Genomic DNA, 15,011 nt, shown 5'->3' with positions numbered 1-15,011 from the left:
TTTTGGGGTGATGAAAATATTCTGAAACAAGATGGTGCTGATGGTCACACAAGTCTGGATATACTAAAAGCCACTGCATGCTGTATTTTGTTTTTTATTTTTATTTTTTTAAAGATTTTATTTATTTATTCATGAGAGACACAGAGAGAGGCAGAGACACAGGCAGAGGGAGAAGCAGGCTCCATGCAGGGAGCCCGACGTGGGACTCGATCCCAGGACCCCGGGGTCACGCCCTGGGCGGAAGGCAGCCCCTCAACCACTGAGCCACCCAGGGATCCCCGCATTGTATACTTTGCATGGTGAATTTGGGGGCCCAAGGGTGGCTCGGCCAGTTAAGCATCTGACTCTTGATTTTGGCCTGGGTCACGATCTCAGGGCCCTGGGATGGAGTCCTGCGGGGGCTCCGTGCTCCGTAAGGGGTCAGCTTATCCCCCTCCCTCACCCCTCTTATGCCCTACCCCTACCCTGCTAATGCTCTCTCTCTCTCTCTCTAAAATAAATAAAAAAATTAAATGGTGGATTTTGTGATGTCTATAGAAAATAGAGCTGTTCTTTTTAAGTAGTGCATGAAGCTTTGCGCAGTGGCAGTCTCATAGCCAATGAGGTTTATCCGAGGCACGATTATTGCTAATTGAGAACTTTTGAAGTTGTCCTTGGTTATTATATTGATTCGAACGGCACCGAAAAGCAAAACTCAACTAAACATCTCACCCCCCCCCCCTTTTTTTTTTTAAGTTCTCACCCTTAGAGGTAAAACTGATAACCTACGGGAGAGTGCACATCCAGACGTTTCTCTGTGCGCATATACAGACAGTTATTCTCAACTTTTTTTGTAATGGAAACACCTGAAGACCATGACACACCACTCGGGAATCTGGGCTCAGTCAGGAATGATTCTCCACCGGCAGCAAGCCCTGCCAAGGGGCTATATCAGGACAGGACTGTATTGATGGGAGGCATGGTCTCTGGTCTGCAGAGACCCACCAGGCAATTCTTTTTTTTTTTTTTTTTTAGGATTTTATTTATTTATTTGAGAGAGATAGAGCATGACTAGGAGGAGGGGCAGGGGAGGGAGAAGCAGGTGCCCCGCTGAGCAGGGAGCAGGATGGGGGGCTCCATCCCAGGACCTCGGGGCCACGACCTGAGCTGAAGGCAGCGCTTAGGCTGGCGGAGCCCCCCCGGGCGCCCCAGGCAATCCTAACACAGCAAAGCACACTGGAAATCTTACATAAATGGCACGACATCCTGGATGCCCCGCTGTTCCCTGCTTCTCATCCCGGGTGTCTCTCCCGGTGACCGCGTGAAGCCCCACACCCGTCTCTAACAAGCGTGCAAGAGTCCACCGTGTGCACACGGCGTGATCCGCTCAACAGCTTCCATCTCTTCTAGGAGGACTTGGGGACCATTTGAGCCAGTGTGAATGCTTCCAGCAGGTCTCCACGTCCCCCTCCCCCGGGTCTGCCCCCAGGGTGGGCGCCCCGGGAGCCAGGCCCTGCGTCCTGCTGCCTCCGATGCCTCACCAGGGCTGCAGGGCTGCAGCAGGCAGCATCCGCAGGTGGGCCCCAGTTTATGAAATGAATGGAAAATAATGCAGGAATAAACAAACTGAGTAGTTAAACTAAAGAGTAAATGTGGCCCTGGGGCAGCTCTGCGGAGCCTCCACGGTTGTGAATACTAATAAACCAGCCTCCCTCTGTCCTGGGGTAAATTCAGAATTTATGAAGCATCTCCTGTGCCTCAGCTCCCCTGTGTTTTCCTAAACGTCTGTTGAACGTCAGTAGATAAGAAGGCATCATTCCCCCATTTTTGCATCGAATGAAAAAAGGTTGGGCCAAGTCCAGAGTCTGTCCCAGCCTTGAAGCGGGAGCCCCCCGAGTGTCCCCAAGATGGGGCTCAGTCCAGGGAGCTTAAGAGGGCTAAACCCGGCCTCCCCGAGGCCCCATCAGCTGAGCACCACAGGCGAACCCTAACGCTCCTCTGATCATCCACGTTCTCGCCATCGCGGCCCAGAAACCAGAGGTCCTAGAAGCCCGGCTCCGGCCAGTGATGCCGCCGTCTGCAGCCCAGGCTGCTCTCGCCCGAGCCCGGCCGCCGGCTCATCCCTGGGGGTGGTGCTCGAGGCCGGGGCGCCGGGGCCTGTCGCGCAGCTGGTGTTGCGCCAGAGGAGCCGGCCTGTGCTCAGAGGTTCTAGGGCGACCCCGGGGTAGGACTGTATCTGCTGATAGGACAGCAACAAAAAGGGGCTTGTAATTTGTGAAACCTCTTTTCCTTTTTTTTTTTTTTTTAATTTTATTTATTTATTCATGAGAGACACAGAGAGGCAGAGACACAGGCAGAGGGAGAGGCTGGCCCCGCCGAGCAGGGAGCCGCCGCGGGACTCGATCCCGGGACCCCGGGGCCACGCCCTGAGCCGAAGGCAGACCCTCTGCCGCTGAGCCGCCCGGGCACCCTGGGACACATGTCCTAGGGGACTGGAGGGACCTTGTGACAGAGGGACGGACGGAGCAATCGCAGCTGGAGACAGGCAGAGTCCGGGCTCTGGAAGACTCAGGCGGCAGCAAGGAGAGCTGTGGGGTCCCCTGGGGACAGAGGCGCTCGGCTGGGGACCTGCTCACCCAGACCCCCCTGCTCGAGGGCAGAGGTCCCACCGCTGCGGCTCCTTGGCCTGGCCCTTGTCTGCCTGTCGGGACCCTGGCGGCCCCCGTGGGCAACCTGCAGCTGCTCCAGGTTGGGTGGTGGTCGGTGGGGGGGAGCGTGGGCGGTGGGCCGTGGCCGTGGGCTGCAGGGGCCAGGCTGGGGGCTGCGGGCAGGGGCGAGGCGTGGGGCCAGGCGTGGGGCTGGATACGAGCGCCGCCACACCCCGGGGGGTCGTGCCTTCACTGGGAGTTGTCGGGGGAGCTCAGGCCCGGGGTCCCCAGAGCCTCGTGCGGGCGCCGCCGAGAGCAAAGCAGAGGAGCTCACCCCAGGTGCGCCCCCAACACACGGCGGCGTTGACGCGGGCAGGTGCGAGGAACCCCAAGCCGTTGCGTCCGGGCCACTGAGGGGCGGGGGCAGCCCACGGGCAGCAGGCCGGGCCCCATCCTGAGAAGCAGCCACGGGTCCCCGTGGGGAGACAGCCCCCAGCCCTCTGGAGAGTCGCTGTGTGGGCGCCGCGTTGCGGGGGTGGGGGAGGCCACCCAAGGGTCCTGGGCGACCTCCTGGCTGTCCCCGCGAGGGCGGTGGGAAGAAGCCTGGAGTCCGGGACCAGGAGCTGGAGAAGAGGGACGCAGGTGCTGGGGGCGGAGGGCAGCTGCCCAGGCGGTGGGGGGGGGTGCACCAGGGGCTGCGAGCTCGGGATGGGACGGCCGTGCTCCTGGTGCCAAAGCGCGGGGCGCACGGGTGACGGCGTCTAGGCGTCACCGCCCAGAGTGGAAGAGACGGCGAGACGCAGGCTCGTGGCCTGGTGGGCTGAGCGCTCCTCGTCCCATGGAGGATGGCGCTGCCCCGAGCCACAAGGCCCCGGCCCAGCCCCACGCCCACCTGCAGGGCACAGGCCGCCCTTCTCCCTTGGGCCCAAGGCTCCACCTGCCAAGTCTCCGCCAGGTGGGCCGCCCCCGCCCCCTGCCCCGCCTGCGTCCCGTCGCTCCCTCCACAGCTGTGACTCCAGGGTCACCCTCCTGGCTCCCACCCGAGCTGCCCAGAGCGTCCCCTGGTCGCAAGGCCCCTCGCCAGGCACCGTGGGGTCTCCAGCAGGTGTCGGGCGGCCCAAGCGCGGATCCTATTGGCGGCCCTACTCTCCCTCTCCCTCCACCTGGGCTTCCCTCGAGGAGGCGCCCCTGGAACAGCCGTGACCTGGAGCTCCCTGGGCCAGGGAGCCCCCCAGGCCTCGCATCCTCTCAGCTGCCCGAGAATCCCTGGCCCAGAGCTGCTCCCCAAGGGCCTGAGTCACCTGCCAGCGCTGCGGCCGCCTCCCCACCCCCGAGCTCTGCCCAACCTGTCCTACAGGTGTGTCTGGCTCCCTGCCAGCGGGGCCGGTGCCCGACTCATTTACGGGAAGGAAGGATGTAAACAGAGGACAAGGGGCGGGTAGAGGACAAAGGCGACCGGAGCCTTTTGTTTGCACCTCACTCAGCCCAGAGGCTGCTCACATCACACCCTGGGGGGGACGGGGGTGGCACCCAGGGGCCCGGGGACCCGCCCACCGAGGGGCAGCGCTGTGCCGTGCCGTCCCCCGCCCCCCGTCCCCTCCTGGGGCTGCCCTGGCCCACCGCCCTCTCGGGCCGGGTCTCGGCCTCAGGCAAGGCCCTGCCGCCCGACCCAGCTGGGGGCACCGGGTGCTGAGTCACTGGTTTGCCACGTGGCCTGCCCGGAGGAAGGAGGCCCTCAGGCTGCGGCTCCCCACTTCAGGGAGGGGAGACGTCCGCAAGGGCCTCAGCCACCATCAGCCAGGAGCCCCGACGGAAGGAGCGCAACCGTGCTCCCTTCCGCTCGACGGTAGTCCTCGTCAGGTCTTCTGAGTCCCGGGGTCACAGGAAATCGAGAATCGCCGACGCATTCAGCAGACATTCACCGACTAGGGGCGACGGTCAGGCGGTGGACGAGGGCCTGGCCATCCAGGCCAGCGTCCACCCCAGACGTCAAGGAGGAACGTGCCAGTGCACGGCACGTCACAGAGCGTCGTGCAGAGAGGTTTGGGGGGAACGGCCAGGGCGACCTCCCTAAGGCGTCAAATAGAATGAAGACCCGAAGACAGTGAGGGAGGCAGCCTGGGGACTCCTGAGGGGACAGCACGCGTGGCCTGCGAGGGTCGGGAGGAAGAGCAAGGGGCCAGCCAGGCCGCCGTTGGAGGTGGAGGTGGGCCCGCACCTCCCGGAGGGTCGCAGCAGAGGAGGATTCACCAGGACGGTCCGGCTGCTTGGTCACACGTGTGTGAGGACCTACGTTGGATTATATATTAATATGTTTGTAAGAGCACGGAAGCCTGAGTCGGAACTCGATCCCGGGACCCCCAGATCCCGCCCTGAGCTGAGGGCGGATGCGCAACCCCGGAGCCCCCCGGGCACCCCAATATACATCATCCTTAAATGCTCGCTGGTAATACACGCGGCACCGCATTTAGCATCTTACCCCGGTTCGGGCAGGCGGCTCCGCGGCGTCGGGCAGCTCCGCACGGTGAGCAGCCGTCGCCGCCTTCTGTGTCCGAGCGCGGCGTCCCCACCCCCGGCTGCAGCTGGGTGTCCTCCCGTGGGCCCCAGCCGCCCACACCTCCCCCGGGCTGGGCCACGGGCGCTCGGCTTCCTGCGTCTCCTGGGCTCCGCGCCCCGACAGCCGGCGGGGGGTGCTGGCCCCCCGAGCCTGCGTGCTGCACCCCGCTGCTGCTTCCCCGTTCCTACCTTAGGAAGCCGCCGTGATGGCACTTGCTCTGATGGCCTCGGACTGTCACGAGAGGCCTCAAGCGGGTGGCAGGCGGGAAGCCGCTCCCTAAATGGCACAACCCGAATCCCGCGGGGCCTGGCTGCCCGCGATGTGCCACCTGGACGGGAGGCGGGATGAGCGCCGCTGGCCTCGGGTCAGCAGCTTGGGGCTCATTGGGGGGCCCTCGGGTCCTTGCACTGAGCCCCCCGAGGGACCGGAAGCCGAGGCCTCCTCCAGGCCCCTCGTGCTCAGGATGCGTCACCTGTTGAGCATGTGTTGTCACCGTACAGACACCTGCCGCCCGCTGCCCATTGCCCAGAGCAGGTGACTCACCCCGACAACTACCCGTACAAATGCTGCGCTGGAGCCGTTCCCGGGGAACGAGGGAGCACAGGGGGACCTAAGCCGGGCAGGCCGGGCCGTGGAGGGGGGTCACCTGCCGAAGGTGACCACGGACTGCTCCTTCCTCTGCCCACTTACAGCGACGGGAGTCGAGGCAGGAGAGCCGGTGCTTGGCCCCGGGAGTCTCGGCACCGACCCGGGAGGCGGATGCCCTCGGCACCCCCACCGCAGAGCTAAGACCAGGGCTCGGAGAGCTCAGCCACCTTCCAGGTGCCGCGGCCCGTCCGCGGCAGGTGAGCGAGGGGACCACGGGCCGCACGGCCTCCTCAGCTGACTCCCTTGTCCCCCAGGCCGCCCCGAAGGACAGGCTGTCGCAAGGCGTGGGAGAGCGCGCTCTGCGGGTTCACCGTCATCCACGATGGTCCCGGGTGGTACGAGGACAGACACTTCCAAAGATTCAATAGGGGTGAATTCAAATTGTTTTTTAAAAAAGAAAAAAAAGACCATGTACGCTAGGAAAACGGTAACTAGCGTGTCAAACCCTCGGTGAGAAATAGAATCGTAAACCTTCTTGTTGAACTGGATTCGTGTAGGTGAAAGGAGGAGTCGTTTTAAATTTAATTTTATTTTATGTAAATTCAATGAATTAACATTGTATTATTAATTCAATGATTCACTGGTTGCATATCACCGGTGCTCGCCGTATCCCGCGCCCTCGCCAACGCCCAGCACCCAGTGACCCCCTCCCCCCGCCCCTCCAGCGACCCTCGGTTTGTTTCCTATGGTTAAGAGTCCCTATGGTTTGTCTCCTTCTCTGATTTCACCTTGTTTTATTTTTCCCTCCCTTCCCCTATGATCCTGTTTTGTTTCTTAAGTTCCACATATGAGAGAAATCATGATAATTGTCTTTCTCTGATTGACTTAGTTTCTTTAGCATAATACCCTCTAGTTCCACCCGCGTCATTGCTAATGGCAAGACTTCATTTTTTTGATGGCTGAGTAATATTTCATCTTCTTTATCCATTCATCCATCGATGGACACCTGGCCCCTTTCCATAGTTTGGCCATCGCGGACGTTGCTGCTGTAAACACTGGGGTGCGGGTGAAAAGGGAACCTTCTTTTAAAGATCTCAATCCAATGGGGACCTCTGGGTGGCTCAGTGGTTTGGCGCCTGCCTTCGGCCTGGGGCGTGGGCTTGGGGTCCCGGGATTGGGTCCCACGTTGGGCTCCCAGCATGGAGCCTGCTTCTCCCTCCTCCTGTGTCTCTGCCTCTCTCTCTCTCTCCTCTATGTCTATCATGAATAAATGGATAAATCTTTATTTTTTATTTTATTTTATTTATTTTATTTTATTTTATTTTATTTATTTTATTATTTATGATAGTCACACAGAGAGAGAGAGAGGCAGAGACATAGGCAGAGGGAGAAGCAGGCTCCATGCACAGGGAGCCCGACGTGGGACTCGATCCCGGGTCTCCAGGATCGCGCCCTGGGCTGAAGGTGGCGCTAAACCGCTGAGCCACCCAGGGATCCCTGGATAAATCTTTAAAAAAAAAAAAAATCTCAATCCAAAATAAATAAATAAATAAAATAAAATAAAGATCTCAATCCCCTTCTAATAAAAACTCTTCTAGGTATGGCATAAAAATGTTACGGTTATCAACTAGTGGTTGATAAACTAGAGCTTTTTTCTTAAATTTGGTAAAATACACAAACAAAATGGACTGCTCTACCATTTTTTTTAAAGATTGACCTTATTTATTGGAGAGAGAGAGAAAGAGAGAGACAGCACAAGGTGGGGGTGGGGAGAGGCAGAGGGAGAAGGACAGAGAGTCTCAAGCAGACTCTGCCCAGAACACGGAGCCCAACGCGAGGTGAGGCTCACGACGCTGAGATCATGACCTGAGCCGAGATCAAGAGCTGGACGCTTAACCACCTGCACCGCGCAGCTGCTCCATCCATCCGACCAATTTTAAGCGTACAGCCCGGTGGCATTAAGTCTATTCACATTATTTTGCAACCATCACACTGTCCATCTCTGACATGTCTTCATCGTCCCAACTGAAACTCTGCTCCCATTGAAGAGCGGCTCCCCACCCCCTTCCCCTCGGCCCCCTACCATCATTCTACCTCCTGTCTCTAAGCACTTGGCTAGTCCGGGGAGCTCATATAAGTGGAGTCACTCAGTATTTGTCCTCTGTCCGGCTTATTTCACTTGTATTCTCAAGAGGAGCCTATTTATTTATTTATTTATTTATTTATTTATTTATTTATTTATTTTAAGATTTTTAACATTTATTTATTCATGAGAGACACACAGAGAGAAGCAGAGACACAGGCAGAGGGAGAAGCAGGCTCCATGCAGGGAGCTTGATGAGGGACTCTATCCCGGAGCTCCAGGATCAGGCCCTGGGCTGGAGGCAGACGCTCAACCGCTGAGCCCCCCAGCGATCCCCCAAGAGGAGCCTATTTAAAACAGATGACTCCGTCAGTTAAGCATCTGACTCTTGATTTCAGTGGGGAGTCTGCTTGAGATTCTCTCTCTTTCCCTCTCCTTCTGCCCCTCCCCCTTCACTTGCGTGTTCGCTCTCTCTCAAATTAATAAAAATCATGAAACTAGAAGAAAACATCAGAATAAATAGCTTAGCTGGTCTGCAGGTGTGGGAGCGGCCTGGGGGTCAATAAGATGGGGAATTGTCAGGCTGGGAGAGCAGAGGACAAGCCAGAAATGCATCTGCTGTGCCCGGATGTGTAGGAAACATGTCAGGGACACGAGGAAGAGGAGGCAGTGAAGGAGGCAGAGGAGGAGTCAAGTAGAAACTCCTCATCCAAAGAATTAGGCAGGTGTTACGGGGCGGTTCTGGGAGACTTTGCACTCCCAGGGCCTTGGGATTGGCTCTCCGCCCTGTGAATGCCTGATGGGCAGCTGATAGACGGCCCATCTACCGGTTACACCTGGCTGCACTCCAAGCCTTCTGGTGCCATGTTTTTCCACCAATCTGATGGGGCAGGGCCCAAGTGATGGCACCCAAGGGACTTCAAACTGCTGCTAACCCAGCCATGTCCAAGACACCACGTGGAAACCAGCAACTGGGTGTCACACGGCTCAAGGATCTGCGTCAGGGGGAGCTAATACTTCGGGCAGGAACCAGGCAGAGAGAAGACGGGCTGGGGAATCCTCAGGGACCAGGCTCCTGAGATTGCAACAAATGAAAGCATGTTCGGTGTGGACGGGGAGGCCACTTCTTCCCCGAGGGCCGGGGCCCTGGCAAACTCCAGGCTCAAGGACTGCGGAGGCTAACTCCTAGCGCCGCGGCCCAACGAGCCAGCATCGGCAGGATGTGTGATTTCTTTCTGAGAAGCACGTTCATTGCCTGGAATTTTCTAAGTAAATGTAACGTGCATGCTCCGGGGTGCTTGTGCTGAGTGGGCGGGTGCACTCGGGCCTGTGCGGGGGACCACGGCCTCTTCTGTGGTTTGGGTGCCTCTGGGCCGTCCAGCCCTGGAAGCAGATCAGTTATTCTCTAACTCAGGTTGGCTCTCACTAGCAGCCAGGCCTCACCCAGCTGCAGGTTTATAGGATATTATTCTTTAATCCCACACACCATAAACCCGTGAGAGAAGGGATAAGCCCTGTTCTGTTCCCCCATCGTATCTAGCCCAGGACTCCGTATATCTGCGTGGGTAATGCAGCTCGTTGAATATCTGTGGGATGAACCAATATATCCGTGATCATCCCTTCCAGTACCTGTTACTAAATTTTCATCTTTCCCCAGTGTTCTTTTAAAAATACATGTAAAGGGACGACTGGGTGGCTCAAGGGGTGAGCATCTGCCTTGGGCTCAGGGCGTGACCCCAGAGTCCTGGGATCGAGTCCCGCATCAGGCTCCCTGCATGGAGCCTGCTTCTCCCTCTGCCTGGGTCTCTGCCTCTCTCTCTCTCATGAATAAATAAATAAATAAAATCTTTTAAAAAAACTATTTAAAGGATATACACCCTACATGGTTTAGATACAGGTGTACACTTTTTGAACGATGCTAGGTGAATAAAAAGCCACCTAAGCTCATGCAAAACGTGAAGTGTGGTTTGCTCTCAGGACGTCTTCCGTTGCGCATGTGTATTTACACGAACTGCGGTCACACGTTTGCAATACTCGGCAGCAGTAATGCAGGTACCGAAGCAGGGGCTGCCACATACCCAGCTCTCCCAGGGGGCTCGTCTGTCCCTTGCCCTGCGGACGTGCCACCCAGGCCAGGACTTCAAGGCTCTGCACACCCTGGCCACTGGCCCTCCGGTGCCATGTGGACCTGGTTAACCATTTGCTCCGCTCCAGGGTGAGGTAATCCGAGCTCACTGGGGAGAGGTGACTACCCACGGGCAAACCAGCCCAGCCTGCATCGCAGGGCTGATGTCACCCTGACCCTTCCCGAGGCCGCTGCCCTGGCCAGCCCTCAAGTGGGTGGGGAACAGGGGGTGCTTTCTTGAACTAAGGGCACATTCCAGACCAAAGTCACCCCTTCCCCCACCCTAGCTGTCCCACAGAACCCCTCCCGGTAACCCAGGCCCATGTCCCAGGCGCAGCAAGAAGAACCGCGGACGAAGGGGAGAGAATCTTGGGGCCCCTGGGGCTCAGCTGGTTAAGCATAGGCCTTTGGCTCAGGTCATGATCCCAGGGTGGTGGGATGGAGCCCCAAGTCCGAGCCGGGGCTCCCTGCTCAGCGGGGAGTCTGCTTCTCCCCTGCCTCCGCACCCGTGCTCCCCCACTTGTCCTCTCTCTCAAACAATAAACAAAATCCTTAAAAAAAAAATAAATAAAGGGGCAGCCCGGGCGGCTCAGCGGTTCAGCGCTGCCTTCAGCCCAGGGCCTGATCCTTGAGTCCCGGGATCGAGTCCCACATCAGGCTCCCTGCATGGAGCCTGCTTCTCCCTCTGCCCGTGTCTCTGCCTCTCTGTGAGTCTCTCATGAATAAATAAATAAAATCTATAAATAAATAAATAAATAAATAAATAAGAACCTAGAAGAGGCCTCCCGCCTGAGTTGAGGGGCTGTCGTGGCGGCGGCGGGCTGCGGGGCAGGGCAAGAGACCGAGTAGGTGGAGACGACACAGGAAATGGGGCGAAAGCCCTGCACTTGGAGTCTGTAGAGCATTGGCCCTGGCTCTGCATACTGTACCCCGCAGGCCCCTACCCTTATTCCCTAAGTTCCTGGTCCCCTGGCTCTGCTTGCAAGTCCCTAGCATGTGCCACCTGGTGCCTTACACGGACGATCCTCTGAGTCCTCAGAACACCCCAGGAGGTGGGTATGAGCACTGGCCCTGTTTCAGAGACGAGAAGGCAGAGGCCTGGAGCTGGGTGTACCTGCCCCAGGGCCTCGCCGCAGCAGGGCCCAGTGGGCCTCCACCCCAGGCAGGCTGACTCCAGGGCCTGAACCTCGGTGCCACCTTGCCTGGGCTCCGCACCCCCACCCCACCCCACCCCACCCCACCCCACCCCCGCATGACCCTCCCCCTCCTTCTCACACTAATTCCTGGTGGACCCCTGGCCCAGTTAGTCCTGAGACGAAAGCCCGTGATGAGCTCATTCACAGTCTCCGCCTCCCTCCCAAGAGCCTGACAAAGAAAAGTCCCCAGTAGCCAAGACGCCCATCTTTTACCGTTGATTAGACCTAAAGGTCCCAGCCTTGCCAGAGGTCCCCAGTTAGGAGGAGTCAAAGGTGACAACTAACGGCCATCAGCTTCTTCGTGAAGCAGGAAGTGGATCCGCTCATTTCTTCAATAAATTATTTACTTATTGAATGTCTTCTCTGCGTTGTGGCCTGGTCACAGCATGGGCAGGACGCCACACCCTCCCTGAGCGTTCAAGTTCACGGGAGAGAAGATCGAGCAACAAAAATAGATAAATAAGCAGACACGTATACGGTGGGTCTGACCCTAGTTAGTACAACGGAGAAAATGGACCACAGCAGAAGGGGGGGGCAGGGGCAGGCCTGGGGGGGCCGGTGCAGTTTTAATCAGGGAGGTCGGGGACTTCATGGAGGAGGGGATTTTTATTTTTTTTTAATTAATTTATTTATTTATGATAGTCACAGAGAGAGAGAGAGGCAGAGACACAGGCAGAGGGAGAAGCAGGCTCCATGCACCGGGAGCCCGACGTGGGATTCGATCCCGGGTCTCCAGGATCGCGCCCTGGGCCAAAGGCAGGCGCCAAACTGCTGTGCCACCCAGGGATGAGGAGGGGATTTTTAAACAAAGACTCACAGGAAGGGAGGCATCAAGGCTTTTGGGGGCGGAGAGGACCCGGGGCAGAAAGAAGCGGCTGCAGGCAGCTGGGAGCCGAGAGTGCGCGCCTGGAGCGGAGCGCGGGGCACCCGGGGCGCCCAGAGGTGAAGGGACCAGGGCGTCCGGGTGGCCGAAGTGGTTGGAGTCCTGGTACGTTTTGATGTAAAGACAACAGGGTGGCCTCCAGACCGGATCCGAAACGTGAGGGCGGGGGGAGTCCGGGACGACTCCAAGGTTTTTGGCTCCAACAACGAAAAGAAAGAAGGTTGCACTTATGGTGGGAGAAGGTTGGGAGGGCGTCGGGGAGGTGAGGTCGAGCATGTCGGGTTGGAGCTGCAAGTGGAGGCATCAGCGAGGCAGCTGGACACCAGAGTCTGGAGGTCGGGGCCATCGGTGCTCGGATGGCACTTAACGCCGTGCAGCTGTCGGGTCACCGACGGGAAGCCAAGACAGGGAAGAGCAAGCCCCGAGCTCTGGGCACCCCGGTACTGAGGTCAGGGAGATGGGGCGGCGCCGGGATGGTCCCCGGGGGGTGCGCCCGTGAAGCCTCGTGAAGACAGCGTGTCAAGAAGGACGGGATCAGTGTGTCCCGTCCCCCCGCCGGACGGAAGAGGTGAGCACCCAGCCCTGGACTGGACACGACGAAGGTCGCCGCTGACATCGGCTTGGGCGCAGTCGGGGGCCCCTGAGGCCCGAGCTTAGGAGGCCCCAGGCACGTCAGCTCTTCGCCGTCAAGGGCAGCCGGGAGATGCGCAGAAGCCGACGGAAACGTAGGAAAAGAGAGTTTGGGGTTGCTGACGGCCAAGACGGAAGAAAGAAAAGCACATTCATAAGCCAATGGGGATAATCAAGCAAAGAGGAACATTCTGAGGAGGGGAGGGGGGGTCTGCTGGGGCCTCGTCCCTGAGTAGGCGACATGGGAGGGGTTTAGTGCGTGGGTGCAGGGTGGCCTCACCTGGAGCAACGGGAGGAGCAGGGACGGCGTGAGGGGTGGGCTGGCGGGGCACAGGGCTCTCCTCCGATGGCTTCCGTTCCCCCCGTGGCCTAGGGAGAGGACGTGTGACACGCGTGAGACGCTCCTCCAAGAGAACCCGACGAGCCAACCAGGGAAGGGCTGTAGGACCGGCGGGTGACCCAGGTGCCACCTGAGATGCACGGTCAGTGGCTGAGTCTCTCATGTCAGCGTCGCGGACGTCGTAGGCTCCCTCCGTGTTTGCCGCGGGGGGCTGTCCCGGGTGTGCTGGGTGCCCATCAGGCTCGGCCTCTGCCCCTTGGGTGCCAGCGCAGCCCTCCCAGGGTGACCCCGGGCAGCCACGCGGGCCCCCGCGGCCGAGGCTGAGAACCGCGCGGCCGTTGATCAGCACAAACCCCGGCCGGGGGCGCTGAGAGCTGACCTCGGTCACAGCTGCGGCTTTGCAGGCAAAGGAGGCCACAGCACAAGGAGGCAGGGGGCCAGGGCCCCTGAGGGACGCTGGTGATGACGACGGCCGGCCTCGGGGACAAGGGCCCGCTGGGGCTGGGGCCGGTGGCCCCTCCACGCTCCGCCTCCTCGGTGGCCTGTCGGCTTCCGCCCGCCACGTGCTCCCAAGGCCAACGGCACACGGTGAGGGCTGCTGTCTGTTGTCGCAGCAGCGTCGCGCCTCCAATGCCGTCCGCGTCACCACGGCCGCCGGGAATCTCCTCGCATCGCGTGACCTAGAACAACAGCAGCCCCTGATTATGATTATCTTCCGTGGCTCTCGGGGTCTCCCGGGCCCCGCGAGGCGGCTCCGCTTAGAGCATCTCGCACGGTCGTACCACGAGGGGCTGAGGCTGGGGTCACCGCCGACGCCTCCCCACGTCTGCGTCCAGCCCTGGATGCCGGGTGTGGTCGGCCCATGGGGCTCGGGCCTCCTCGCGGCACGGTGGCTGCGTCCCAGGAGCAAGTGTCCAAGAGACTGAGCCGGGCAGGCTCTCCTCCGCCCTTCGTGAGCCAGTTCAGGGGACCGTCCCCGCCACGTCGCGCCCCTTGGAGTCGCTAACGCCCAACTGTTTGCAAGGGGAGGGAAACGACACCGTTTTCAGGGGGTCGCACCCAGCCTCTCCCTTGGCTCGCGGGCCCTCTAAAGCCACGGCCCGGCGATTCCTTTCTGGGCACCGAGCCTCCTGCGCGGGCCTCCGGGTGCCTCCCCCTGCCCCACCGCGGCGCCCCGTCTGGGCGGGACTCCCCGTCTCGCTCACGGCGCCCTGGTCTCGCAGCCTCTGCACCCCCTCTTGCCCCAAGAGACAGTGTCCCCAAGACATTCGTTGATCACGAGTGCGACCCAGGTCTCCGGATCAGGACCCTTGGTCCCGGCACCTCCTCGGCTCTGTGACTCCAGGCGATTATTTAACGGACCCGGGGCCACGTGGCTGGCGGCCAGCCCAGCTGCACGGGGTGGGGGGGTCGCGGTGTGAGGCAGGGCACCCGGGAGCAGAGTGCTGGCTCAAGGGGAACCCACGCCTCAGTCCTGCTGTGTCTGCGGGGACGTGGGGACCTTCCCGCCCTTCCCAAGGCCCCCACTCGCTGCTCTCCGGGCAGGATGGAGCGACGGGCAGAGTGAGGAGCGCGGGGGAGCACCGCGGCCAGAGCCTTCCTCCCCTTTGCGGAGCGAGCGTGCAGGTCCGTTGGGCCTCCGCGCGGCTCACGGCACACGGGCGGCCGTCGTGCTTGGGGTGTGGAGGGCAGCGTGTCCGGTGCCTCCGGGACCCGGTGAGTGAGTGGCTAATTGTCACCCACTGTTCCTGCCTACAGAGAAAATCCACATTCTCCAACGTCCGAGCCATCAGGAACACATGTGACCCGTTACTCTTCCTTCTCTCTTGCTCTTGTCAAATGGGCATTTTTGTTCCCCAGAATCTGGCCGGGAAGCCCCAAGCTCTGGCACACGTGGCAAATGCTCCGCATCATTAGCCTCTGGATTCTCCTTTCTGACGTGTAGACACGCCCAGTGTCCATCCTAAAAATCAAAACCCGTC

At 59.7% G+C, this 15,011-nt stretch overlaps 1 pseudogene; it reads left to right on the top strand.

The window, feature by feature from the left end:
- The first annotated feature begins 570 nt into the window (after nucleotides 1–570).
- On the top strand, nucleotides 571–751 carry LOC121474635 (annotated as a pseudogene).
- Nucleotides 752–15,011: the final 14,260 nt, after the last annotated feature.

The sequence above is a fragment of the Vulpes lagopus genome, chromosome 1 (genome assembly GCF_018345385.1).
Source record: "Vulpes lagopus strain Blue_001 chromosome 1, ASM1834538v1, whole genome shotgun sequence".
NCBI classification, from domain to species: domain Eukaryota; kingdom Metazoa; phylum Chordata; class Mammalia; order Carnivora; family Canidae; genus Vulpes; species Vulpes lagopus.
The sequence above is the reverse complement of the archived record's forward strand: the minus strand, read 5'-3'. Positions and strand labels throughout refer to the sequence as shown.